Source organism: Lagopus muta, chromosome Z (assembly GCF_023343835.1).
Source record: "Lagopus muta isolate bLagMut1 chromosome Z, bLagMut1 primary, whole genome shotgun sequence".
NCBI lineage: Eukaryota > Metazoa > Chordata > Aves > Galliformes > Phasianidae > Lagopus > Lagopus muta.
In genome coordinates this window covers 73,046,344-73,060,399 of record NC_064472.1, presented here as the reverse complement: position 1 = coordinate 73,060,399, position 14,056 = coordinate 73,046,344, and positions in this window count along the sequence as shown.

Here is a 14,056-nt window from a genome sequence, read left to right as displayed (position 1 = left end):
CAGGGGTTTGAAACTAGATGAGCATTGTGGTCCTTTTCAACCCATATTCTATGAATATGTTGACTTGATGGGATGCCTATACTGTGCTGGGGAAAGGTACTTGAATCTTTTTGTTTGCAGGTAGCTATCTCATCTAGCTGGCTTGTGTGAAGTTTGATTCCAAGCAGTGTGTGAGCCCCATGATGAATATGCACTGATTTTCTACTCTACCAATTCTGTGGAAGTTCTGAGGAGCTGGTGTGTCACAGTGATGCAGTGATGCGTCGCAGTTGTTGAACACATCCACATTCATTGTCTTCACGTGTCACATTCTGCACTTCCTGCATTAGTTGTTGTGACTAGATTCAGTTTATTTCCTTCTTGCCCCTATTTCAGAGGTTCGAAGTACAGCAGAGTTTTGCATTGACAAGAAACAATTCACAAGAGTGGTGAAGCAGAGGATTTTGACATAGTCTGAGTAACAGGAGAGGACCCAAAGAAGGCAGGAGATGGCTTTGATGTCCAGGAGGCACTCAAAGCATGTAATGCTAGGAAGAACTCCTTTTCCCTCTCCAGGCAACATAGGAAATGCCTTCACAGGGGGGTTATATCTTAGCATTTTTATTTTTATTTCTGGTAAGGGCAGATATATCTTAATATACAGAAGCGCTGACTTCTTTAGTCTCACAGCACCAACAAAGGCTCCTCAAACTGTAAATATGATTTTTGTAGAGGCAACATTATTGAAAGCCTGGCAAAGTAATTTCTCCTACGCAGAGAAAAGATCTTTATTTTAATCGCTTCAGAGGAATTCACCAAGCTCAGCTGTACTCTGAAAATGTGGTTGGAAGTGGGCAGTATTTTAGTCTGCACATAGCTGTTCTTGGGCATGCAGTTAAAGAAAAACAGCATGGGCCCATTCCTTGGTCTCTTAGCATAAGAGAACAATGGCTCTTTTTCCCAAGCAGCTCCTGCAGGGTCAGGGACATAGTTCAGGATTATAATGTTTTCCAGACCACTGTTGACAAATAAAACAAGATTAGATTAAGACCAGGTAGGCCATGAATTAATTCTGTGGATATGATTTTTAAAGGCTTGTGAATTCCCGCAAAAATCTTTCTGCATCCAAGCTCCTTACAAAAATAACTGATTTTGTATTGTAGGGTAGGATGCACGGATTTACTTTTCTTAAGCTGTTCACACATTTTCCCAATAAAGCATACGTGCCAGATGACCATCAGCTGACTGAGGAAATACTCAGTAGAGACACCCAAAGTATGTGAAATAAAAGTAATCTGGAATATTCACCAGAAATCTACTGAAAAGAGTCTTTCTGTGCCAGTTCTGTGCAGGGTGGTGCTTACAACTATGGAGAATTTTGGGAAATGAACCAGGTTGTGGCTGCACTGGTCAGTTTCTGCTACATTGTGCCAGAAAAGTCAGCAGAAATTCATTTTTTACCTTAAGCAACTTTCACATTTTGCTGTGTCATCTGGTTCCCAGAAGAGACTGTTACATGACCATGAAATAAGAATAGAACACCATGGGTAGTGGCCTAAGTGAGGGAGCAATTCCTTATCAAAAACTAAAACAACTGAGCCTGGAGGATCAGTATGGGAAAGTGGTGAAGAATTTAACACTGTTAAAGCTAACAGAAACTTACATAGATTCGTTATCAAATTACTTCTAACACATATAGGTCAGATCCTCCTGTGGTGTAAATTAACATAATCCTATTAATGTCAGTGCATCCGTATCCATTCCACCTGCTTACAATCTGTTTTGTCAAATCTCACTGGAAAAGGACTGTAGGATGATTTTTAACTACCCTATAGTGCTTCGTAACAGGAATATAACTAATATGTTGAATTCCATGGGTAGGAAAATTATTTGCTATTGAACTTTGACAGACTTTTCCGTAATGGGAAGCTTACTGTCTCCATGCAATGGATGTGGGTGATCTGTGGATGATGTGGGAGTCCTGGTGGATGACTGGGGGACTTGATGGATGGAAAGCTGGACATGAGCCAGCAGTGTGCTCTTGCAGCTCATAAGTTCAGCAGAACCCTGGGCTGCATCGACAGAGGAGTGGGAGGGGATTGTCCCCCTCTTCTCTGCCCTTCTGAGGCCCCATCTGGAGTAGTGCTTCCAGGCCTGGGGCCCCCTGTGTAACAGTGATAGGACGGAGGGGAATGGCTTTAAACTAAAAGAGGGTAAATTTGAGTTGGATGTTAGGACAAAATTCTTTACTCAGAAGGTGGTGAGGCACTTGCATACATTGCCCAGAGAAGTTGTGAGTGCCCCATCCCTGGAGGTGCTCAAGGTGAGGTTGGATGGGGCCCCAGACAGCATCATCTGGTGGGTGGCAACCCTGCTCAGGGAACTGGGGAGGCTTTAAGGTCCCTTCCAACCCAAGCCATTCATTCTGTGATTCTATTATCTCACATCAGTCCCTTCTAGATAGAATTTCTAAGAGGAAAGTTAATTAATCAGAAACTGTCAAGGGAGCATATTAAAAGACTTTCCAGAGTACCTTTCCCATGAGTTTCATTATAGGAGAAAGTAGCATGATCCTCACTTTCTTCATGGTGGTTTAGTTCAAAGTTTGGTGCTCTCTTTATTTAATTCCCTTTTTCATAAATGCTTTCTAATACTTCAGCTTTTCCACCTTTCTGCTTAGACATTGCATCCATTCTGAGTACAGTGAGGAGCCAAACAGAGTAAACTGCATTTCTCAGCTGCTTTTTCTCTTCATTAAGATTAAGGTTGGACTCTAACTCTTTAGCTGTCTTCAGGGCAAGGAAAGAGGTGTAGAGGGACTCCCTGAAAACATGCACAATGAGTATTGATTGGAAAGTTAAGCCAAATTCATACCGTGTTCCTGGGGTAAATCGTCTGTTCTCATCAGGACTCCACAGAATCAGGCTTTTGTTCAGGAGCTTAAGGAAAATGGTGAGAAAAGAGATTTACTTCGGCTTTGCCTGTGTTCTTACAGTGGGTGAACGTGGTGCAAATTAAACTACTGCCATGGCTTCCAATGCAGCAATGAATGCTTCAGATCTAGGTGGAGGAACTAAGGAAAATGTAAAATTACCATTAGTGAAAACAAAGCACTGGAAGAAGTCAGTATTAAAATAAAATGTTTTAAATACACTTAGAGGATAAGACTGAAAGCAAATCCAATTTAAAATAATAAGAAGTGGTTAGTTTAATAAGTCAAAACCATTGCTTTCAGTGTCCTTTCAGCTGAACTGAGCCCTTAGGAGCATTCAGTAAGTGGAATTGCCAGGCAATACAATATTACCAAAGAGAAACCTTTAATGGTTTCAGTAGCTGAAAGAAAGGCTTTATTCCAGCCTCCTCCCCAGCACACACACTTTAATTCATAACATTAAATCTCATCCAGCTGACCTTTTATTGTTGTTGTTTTGTTTTGTTTTTTAACCCTCAGATTGATGGCAGTGGGAAGAAGAAAGGGTCTGCAACAGATGGAGGAAGGAAGAGGACCAGGAGGAATGTAGCAGCCAGGACAAAATGGAAGAGATGAAGAAAGGGCTCCGGCTGAGAAAATTGGTGAGTCAGGGTGTGCAGTAGGGGAGAGGGAGGAAAATCAGAGAGGAGTAGTGAAGGGAAGGAGAAAGGGAAAAAAGGGAATGAAGAAGAAGGAAAATATAAGGTTAGTGAGATGCCTTAAAGGAATTCAGAAAAAAATGATGTTTGTTAAACACTGACAGTGAGCAGCTGATGGAAAATGATCCGTTAGTCAGGCTTTATGCTCTATGAGATCAATGAACTAAACCAGCAATAAATGAGAGGTTGAATTACTCTGTGTTTACACTTGCATTTAAATCAAAGTATATAAATATTATTACATTCTAGAGGAGAAATTAATAACAGGTACATTATGGCCTGCTAAGACACAGAAAAGTGTCTGAAGAATCTGCTGAAAGACAGACGAAGCATTTGGGAAGAAAAGAGCATGCCGAGCCTTTTCAACAGCAGCTTTCATCAATGTTGGTCAGCTATTCACACAGCCCAGTGTGCTATTTGGTCCTAATTTTTACTGGCAAAAGGGACATGGGGTCTTTATTCACGAAATAGAAGTCTCGAGGAAGCAGGCTGGGGAGTGGATTGGGCTGAAAAGGCAGTGGGGAGACCCAGAGCTATTTTCCTTTATCTGCTTCTCCATAATCCTTTTTACAAGACCAAAGCTGAGATGATGATAGTTCTAGCAATAGTTCACCTAACTGGCACAGAGAGGGCTCTGTTTCTCTTTTCCTTGTATTGCATTATGCTAGGGAAATTAATAAGAAGAGTGCTAGGGGCTCAAATTCAGTGGTCTGGATTTTTCCATATAACTACTTGTACTCTGACAATGGTACTTGTGTGTGGCAGGGCTCTCTCCTCCATAAAAAGTTGCTCTGCAGATGGTATGGGTAGCTGCAGAGTTAGATGCTTCCTGCTGTATGCAAAGGTGGCTCCTGGCCCATTTTAGGATGACAGTGACAACAACATTACTGCTGTGTAATGGCAGCAACCCCTCCCTCCCTCTGGGCTGATTGCAGTCTGGAGTTTCCTTGTGATTATTAGAGCTAAAAAGCATTGCCTAATGAAGCCTGCACTATTACCGGGGAATGAAGGAAGGAGAGTGGAGACTTCCTGTGTTTGCTTGTTCTTGGCAATCATTAGCTGCTCAGCCTCTCCTGGGTGTGACAGTCCCAGGTAAATCACAGCCTAGAAATTCCAGCTCTGCTCAAGTAAGTTTCAGTCACTCCCCTGTGCCTGATACTAATGCAGCAGAATGGAGAGGAAGTGAGTAAAAGCCATTTGGAAGATTTGTAGCTAATCCAAAATGAAGAGCAAGAGACCGTGCAGAAACTGCTTGGAGAAGCCTGCCTGACTCACCATGAAGGGGGTTTCCATTGCCAGGAGATTTCTGAATCAAACCCTCTTTCCTCTAAGCCTTAGTACCAAACATAGTGTATTGGGATGTACTTATCATTGCATGTTTGGCTGTGTAGTAGATAAAAAAGGGATACCTCATAGTTGCAGAAGTGATAAGATCGTATGTATTGAAGAAGAAACGTGGAGGAAAACATCTGCTTGTGTGACATAAACCACAGCTATTTTAATTCATGCGCTATCAGTGATGAAACTCCCGTTAGCTGAAAAATAACTCATGACTTATCTCCAAGGCCATAATTTATTCTTGGTAACTAACTCTTTGTTTGGGATGTCCTGAAGACAGCATTACTCCTCATGCTTGGAAGAGACCTCCTGTGTGTTTTGCTTGGATTTTACATTTGACTCTGTGTGGAGTATGCAGCTGTGCTCATAGAAAATCAGCAGAAGATGTGTATATTTTAGTATCTACTTATATCCTATGTCGAATACATAAATAACACACACATAGTTGTTGGTTTCAGAGTATTAAGCTTTTGCCCAGGCCTTTATTTTACTGAAATTTGTAATTTGGATGTTCAGTTGAGTTAAAATCAAAGTTGATTCATAAATAAGCTGTATATGATGAGGTCTAAAGTACGTGGGGTAAAGAACCCTCCAGAAATGTTTGGGCGTTCTGTCACTTTGGTACTTTAATAGGACCAGGATACAGAATCCTTAGCACTAACCAGTTTACAACCATGCCTCTTAACTGGTTCAGCTCTCGGCCTCATCAGTGTCAGTGGCAGAACTGCAGCTGACCTCGCTGCGTGTGGTGTCATGTACCATGGACTAGACAAGAAGACACACACTACTTAACCTTTTCCCACTAATGAAATGAATATCCCATTCCTGCCTTTGGGGGGAAGTGTTCTCACGGAGGCTGGGGCTGGGTTGTTTGTATGGTGTCAGACACCAATAGGTGGATTATTTATTTATTTATTTATTTATGGTGCTACTCAGAATTTAAAATATGGTTGCGTTACTGCAAAAAGCTTTTCGTGGCAGTTCGTGGTTATCCTTACGTTCTCCAGCAGAGTTATAGACATCTGTAAGTAGGGGGCTTATAATGAAAACTCTACAGTGACCTTAATGATAGTGGCAAATGATAATATCCAGGTTGCTAAAATGTCTTGTTAATTAATGTATGTAGGATTAGAAAATGATGAGGGCACTTTTTAAGGTCTCTATACTGTGATAGATTTATATCACTAATAACAATGAAAGATGCACAGGAATCTATAGATACTGCCTTTCTCTTCCAGAAATCGGTGCCATCTCTTATTAATTAAATTGAATCTAAATCTCCCAGTGCTTCTTCCACTCATTTCATACATGCTAATGAGGGTAGGCTTCTGAAGCTGGTGGTTGGAATCATTTATTTAGCAGTGGGAAAAATAACATCAGGATTCAGACCCCCTGCTGACCTTGCACACTGTTGTGCTAGATTTATATTGGTCTGCTCAGGTCTAATAATTAACTGAATACATTAAACAGAGTGCTTGTCGCTGCAAGGGTTACAAGGGACTTCTTGTTTTTCTTTCTGGTGTATTCTTTGGTGAGGAGATTAGGGGAGATGGGCCCATTATGTAAGTCTCTCCTCTCAGTATTTCATTCACCAGTTCAAAGTCCTCTTTTCCAAACAGAAACCATGCCAAAGCTCTCATCGATCATTAGAAGCCCCAGCAGTCACAAACTAACTGATTTTTACGTGAAGTGCAACAGTCCTTCCTTTTTTTTACATAAGAAAGTGAATTGCAGTGTTCTTAGCAGTTCAAACTCTACGTTGCACAGTATGCATGATTAGCAAGGACAGAAAATACAAGGCATTTGGCAGCCAGAGAAACATCCCTGTAGAGATTCTCTTTGGGAAGAATAGAACAAGCAAGCTGGATATTCCAGTGCTGCATGTGTGGCTGCAAAAAAACAAAACAACTGGGGGAGTCCTGCAGATCCACATTTAACTTTGAACTGTTAGGCTGAACTTCCAGATCTGGGATGAGAAAACAGCGTGTGCTGTTCTGCCAGGCAAACAGCTAGTGTTACAAAGCTGAAACACCGCAGCCACTGCCACATGACAGCCAAATGCCCTGTGTCCCTCTGTGTTTGGTGGGGAAGCAGTGCTGTGTGGCAGTGGGCAGTAAATGAGGACTGCCTGCCGCTGTCGCATTTTCTCCTTCCGCCAGTTGTTGGATGATAAGCAAAATGCACCAGCTGTTTGGATCAGCAGACTGATGCCTCCTATGGATGAGTTTACAGTGTGACACAGGAAGCTCCGTTAGTCTTAATAGCTTGACCTGTATAGCTGCACAGGTGATTAAGTAAAACTGACCTTCTCCTTGAAAAACCCCACCTACGCTGTTAGGCTGCTCCCAGGTATTTGACACTTTTGCAAACATAATGGCTGAATAGAAGAGAGCACTTTTGAAGAACAGGTCTATGCTTGATGCTCATTTTTGTGCAAGCAAGAGACCATGCAGAAACTGCTTGGAGAAGCCTAACTCTTCTCTGCAAACAGGCTGAGCATTTCAGCCTGTTTTTTAACAAGTTGAATGGAAGGTTCCAGCACACATTTAATAAGCTTCAAGTTATATGACTGGAAGATCAGGAATGAATTAATTCAGTGGCAAATGAAGAAGTTAAAAAAAAAAAAGAGATTAAGTATTCTGCTCTTGTTTGTAGCATGTTTGGTGACATGCTGGTGAAGTTTTTTGAAAGATTTTGTGATTTCTTTGAGTTGATTTTGTACACTGAGGAACACAAGTAGTCGCTGATGTTAGAAAAGTAAGGCTACACATTACTTCAAAGATAATGAGTGAATGTAGAGATTCTCCTTTGTAGATCATGAAGGAGATTTCAGTAAATTTACTTGCCTTTATTCCATATTTTCAGCTTGATACATTTTCCTTCACCTGACAGCTGTTGGTGACCCATTTTGTGAATAAAGCTTCTCTTTCCTTTAGAGTTGTAATTTGTCTTGGAAGCCCTACCTAGGAAGCTCTCTTTTTGTGTTAGCCCTAGAAAGAGAGTGGAGCGTGGGTCACCTGTGTGCATGGAGATAAATCACAAAGAGTATCTTTTACCTCAAGGACTCAATTTCACATTACAACTTTCTCCTTGAGAGACGATGCTTTCACACATATTTTCTTGTTTCTGGAGCTTACATTCCAACAACAGTGCTAAATATGATTTGTTTATGGCATATAGTATGTCAAATGCTAGTGTGTATAAATAGTGAATATCAAATAAATCAACATTTGAAAGAAATAAGTGAAACACGAAAACAGTCAAAACTGATAAGAGAAAGAGATTTCTATGTGAAGGCAGAACTTTCTTGTCTTATCTGCTTTTGTTTTGTTTTTCTGCTTTTCTTTCACCTCTCACAGGTAAGAAATAACTATTCAAAACTATGACCTCGTTGTTCAAACTCTGCAAGACAAAGTTTTTACAATGAATCAGTTATATGCCCATGAGAAAAAAAGTGAAAGAAACTCAAGAAACCTCTGTTACTTAAAGTATGTGTATGGAATAGGGAAATAGAGTCTTTATGCCTTTTTGGTCACTAATCCTTTCTTTGCTGTCTTAAGAGTCAGTTGCCCTATGTGTTTGCTTAAAGGTATCAGTGGATACACCCCTGAAGTGAGGAGAGAAGGCAGCTCTGTGGGTGAATCAAAGACAGAGGTTGCTATAGTGAGTCTGTAGGAAGTTCTAGGAGCCTGAAGATGTTCTCTGGATGATATCCAACCTTGGGATGAAATTTTTTTTTCTGGCTCCAGTTTGCAGGATTCAGAGTCTAAAATGATGGCTGCTACTTAGTACATTAAGGTCGTACTGTAAGCTCCTTTGGTGTCAAATGTCTGACCCCTCTCATTTCAGGCCACATCTAAGATGGCACCATTGCCTGCTAAAAATTAAATGGCATTCTCTGTTAAAAGAATGCCCAATGAAACTACATATTGCTTACTCTACATTAATTAGTTACACTTGCAAATCTACTTTTGTGCACTGTTTAACTTCAGCACCACAAATATAATGAGAAAAATGCTGTGCAGAGATTCACTCAGCAAAATATTGTGTGAAAATGATGCATAAAATACGTATGGCAGCCAGGTGGAGTTAGATCCAGAGAAAGATGTTTATATCTAATATGCAATTAAGATGCCATGACTTTGTTTGTGGCTCTGTATCCAAGGCTAATAACATACCAGCCAGTGTGATGCTGAATGGTGCTGGTTACCTCAATATTGCTGCAGATGGGATTTAATTTACAGTGTTCCCTGCACAAAGAAACCATGCACAAAGTCTAAACCTGAACATCTAAACTTATAAATACTGGAATTCTATGTTTCAGACCCAAACTGAGCAATAGAGCTGGACCCAGATCCAATGTGAGTTTTTATCAAAGAGTAACCCTACCTAAATAAACAGTTTAGAACAATTTCTGCAACTCAGATATATTGTAATCATTACCATATCTGTTTATTATGTGGATTTGAATCCCTTACATTCCTTGGCATGACTCTCAATTTCCAACTCTGTAATATATCATTAGTATCTCAGATGGGATAAATGCTCACTTCTCTCTTCCTCCACTTTATGAACACACATAAAGTAAGTGATGTCTGTGAAATGCGTTCTCATCTGTAGCTGTTATAAATTCTTCGTGCATTATGTTGTGTTAATGTGTTCACATCAGGTGTTGTGAATTCACCTGTTTATTCAAGGAACTGGCCACTGCTGCTTTGCTGGTTTAGGTCTCCTCCTCCTCTCTGAGCTTTTTTCTGCTCTTACAGCATTCATACACATCCTAAAAAGATGAGCTAGTCAGTTCCTCTCTAGGCCCTCATCTTATTTCTCCTTTTATTGGGAAAGGGTAAGAGCATGGTTGTGTGTGTGATCAATAGGCCCTGCAGGAGGAGGTGTGTTTAATTTCCATGACATATGTGATGTCCAACAGCCCTGGGAGCTGGGATGCTGGAGCTGTGTCTGGCACAGGTCATTTAGATATGACCAGGTCAGGAAGCTGGACTGACCTCTAGAAGAACATTTCTAAATGCACCTAGTAGCAAAACACGGTCAAACTTTCGAAGGGTTTAGTAACATTACTGTAGGAAACATTTAAAGGGGCAGAACCATACTGTTGTTAAATCAAACATTCCCACCGAGCTCCAGAGACATTCATGTCCCAGGTCTACAGTGTTTGGTTATTATACTTCTGCTGTTTGATGTAGAACCTTAGATCTTCATTTAATATGCAATTCAGGGCTCACTGAGACAATGGCAGGATCTACTCAGCATTTTGGCAGCTTGTGAAACTAAGATAAACTCTAACCTTTGCCAAATACAAAGGATGATAAAAGCACAAGTTGCTCTTTCTAGCTGAATTAAAATAAACCGTCTAAATGGCTTTGTAGTCCTCATCCTTTTTTACTACTTTACTGTGGTAACCTTCAGCTGGCATTGTACGGTGCCTATAAAATACTGAACCCAGAATTAATAAATAGAACTGCAGCAGCAGTCAGGCAAGGTAGACGTGCAAGCAAGTCTGCCCTCGACCCCTTCTCATCCATTAAATTCAAAGGGAAGCATATGTTTCAGCAGGATTTCTCTAGGCTTCTCCTGGAAGCAGGGAGGGAGCCCATTGCTGCAGCAGTCTACCTTACACTGCCTTTGAGTTCAGAGGGGCAAGGTCTCACTGAGGCTGTTGTCACAGTACAGTTCAAGGTAGCACCACGATGCATGTGCATCTCTCAGGGCTGAGGAGCTTCAATAGCCAGGAACAATTACTGTTTGGAATCTCTTTTCCTGTAAAATGATTTGAAAAATTCAATCTTCTGTATAAAGAAGATTAAATATAGGGTTACTCTTTACAGAGCAGTTGGTGCATGATACAGAAAAAAAACAAAAGAAAGCATCGAGAAACCAAAAGGCCTAAAACGTGGTTTAGAGTTTTGTTCTCTATTTTATGAAAGCCTTTGTGTGTGGTTTTGACAGGCTGTGACTGGGTCTCAGGGCTGAATATCATCCATCTGTATCAGTTGTAAAACAGGACAACATATTTATGATAGCTTTTCTCTCATTTTACTAGACATGAGGAAAAGAAGAACTCCCATTGGATGTTATTTTTAGTCACAAAATCACAACAGTTCCACATTTCTCCTGCTTATTGGACTATTTTCAGGGAAATATTTTCTGGAATATTGTCTGGAATGTTTTCAGGGAAAATAAGTGTGAAAGGCCCTCGTACACTTCTTTAAACAGTGTTTTATCTGAGTTAAACAATTTGTGTGGCAGGATTTTTGCTAGCCTGACACATCCATACCAAAATGTGTTTGAGAGAGAATGACATCAACAGGTCCCCTTGCAGATCAAAGAGGGTGATAATGCAGGCAAGCTAAGCAAGGCTGGCCCAAGAAAGCTGAGGTGGGCAGTGGGTGTTGGAGTTTGTAGGCAACCAATTAAGAACAGTCAGAAGAGACTATGCATCTGAAGGTTAACATGGTTTGGGTTAAAGTCTGGATAAACAGGCTTGGGAGGAAAGAGGGGAAGATTTCACAAATCGAGAGGTGTGCTTGGTACAAGCTAGAGTAATGGTCTCTCCTTTCCCTTGGAAAGCTTTCAGAATCAACGTTTTGGTGCTGTAGTTACAGGGAACTTGGTCCCCTGCTTTGGGATGTGGGTTCAGCTGATGTGTTCACAACAGATAGCCCTAAGCTTACAAGCCCCAGGAGAGCATAGCTGCCCCTGCATCTCCACTGCTCTCTTATGCCACTGTTGCCCTTCACGCAGTTGATCTGAAGAGGCAAGCACGAGGCTGACAAGACAGAAGCAGGGAGATGTATCACCTTGGAACTGCAATAAGCTCTGGCATGTTGGTAGAGTGGGTGCTGTGAAAGATGTAGGCTGCAAGTCTCCATAAGGGGAAGGAAGGAGCTGATGTCAGGGAGTCCATGTAGCACTGAGTTATAAGATGAAAAAGGCATAGATAGCATCCATATCTCTTCCTCAGTTTGCTGAAGCCTACTTTGAAGATTGCTTTTAAAAAAAATAATCTAAAATGATTTAGCAAGTATATAACTAGTCTCAGGACCACTACAGGAGGGTTACGGCCTAAAAAGATGGGCCCATAACAAGTTTCAAAAGAAAAAATATATCCAGACATAGTTCTATTACTATCTAATTCCTGTTGGGTGACCTCATCAGAAATCATGCTGCATGGAAGCCAGTGTAGGCCTACAGCTTGTGCTGATTTATTTCCCTATGGTGATATGAAGTAAGGTGCAGGCATTTATGGAAAAATATTTTAAGATTATTTTTATGTAAACTATGCATACTAACTATCTGTTGCATCCCCCCTGTAATCTTAAAGATGTACAGGCAAGAAGGAAAGTGACAGACCCATAATGAGAGGAGGCAATATGAGCAAGTCTCTGGCCATTTCATTCTGTTCACCTGTGCTCTGTTGATTTGTGGCTTTAATTTCCTACATTTTATTTCTCCAGTGATTTTAAATTAGCTCCTCTTCAACTTAAAAAAAGGCCAGATTGTCAAGCTCTCCAGTGAGTTTGCTGACCAGAAGAATCTCTTAAGAGGCTCACAGTAAATCCAGTGGAACAGTGCATTTTGTTTAAGTGCTTGTCGTTAAAGGTTGGAGTGCACAGTAGGCTTGAAAAGAATTTGGAAAACCAATTCAAGGAGATACATTATTTCTCACATGACTGCACCAAGCAAGTGCATAAAGGGTTATAAGAAAAAAATTGCAGCCATGGGAAACAATCGATTCACATTCTCATCTTTTTTTAATTAATTTGACTTATTTTTCTTTGTCACTTACACACTGCTGTAAGACACAGCTCGGGTTCCACTGCTTTGATAATTAGAACAAGGAATTCTTTTATAGCAGTGATTCTGCGTATATAGTATTGCTAGAACAGGAAAACAAATCTATGAAGACCATAGAAACAAGGAAAATAATTCATGCAGAACAAACAGGATATTGCTGGTTGACTGACACAAATATGTCCTGCATCCACTGCATTTGCAAGGCCTGAAACTAGTCACTGAGCACCATCTTGTCAGCTTCACCCTTAAGAAACCCTTATGACAAAGCTGTGAACTCTCCAGTACAAAGCATTACTCACAGAATTACCACAGTCCTCCATCCACCATCACGCGTTCCCACTGACATGAATGATATCTGGCACAGACCCTCCTGTCCAAGAGACCACAGCTCCCTGCACAGCACTTCGCAGCGTGTTACTGCTGGGATGATTGGAGAAGCTCTGGCTGTTGCTCTGGTGATTTCAATGACAGGGTTGCTAGTGGGCCAGGCTCAGCACATCCTCACAAGTAAGAATTGCCTTCCCCCTGCTCAGCCCACTGGCTGTCTGACTGTTTTTTTACGCTTTCCCAGTGGTACTGTAAAACCTGCCTTCCCCTTCAGGCTTTTGGGAGTGATAGATGTGAGCAGCAAGAGCAGCCACAGTGGCAGCAAGAGGCAAAACCACCTCAAAACCGACACCACAGTCTATGGTTCTCAAACCAATGCCTTCAAGCTGCTCTTTCTGCCTTCCCTACATGGCTCCTCATAGCTGACTGCTGCTAATAGCTGCTTTTCCGTCCCTCACTGCTGCTTTTTGAACAGCTATCGTCTCTTTTCTCCCTCTTGTTCTTATTCTCACTTCCTTACTGTCTCTTCTTCGTGCTCACCTTCTCTCTCCAGTGCTCCCCACTACCTAGGGAGCAAAGGTTGCATGGCTGTAGCAGTGTATGGTACATCTCTGGTTTCTCAGTCTTCCATTGTGGCACCTCCTGCCCACCTTTCTCTGATGGGCTGTTACTGCTGCCTCCAGCATTAAACCTGGCAGTAACCATGGGGATTACATGAAATGAATTCTAGTTGATATGAAAGACATTAAATATTGCCCTATTAGTATAGTATCTAGCTTGGCAAAGCTTTACACTTAATCAGAAATGCCAACATAATTGGTGGCTGTATATCTGTGTATTTATTTAGTGGCTACTACAAAACTATAAGAGTGTTGCCTTGTATCAAGGTACACACACTGTTTGATGATTCAGATTATGAACCTTTGCTACCTGACTAAATCTTCAAGGTTTAAATACTGCAAAATGG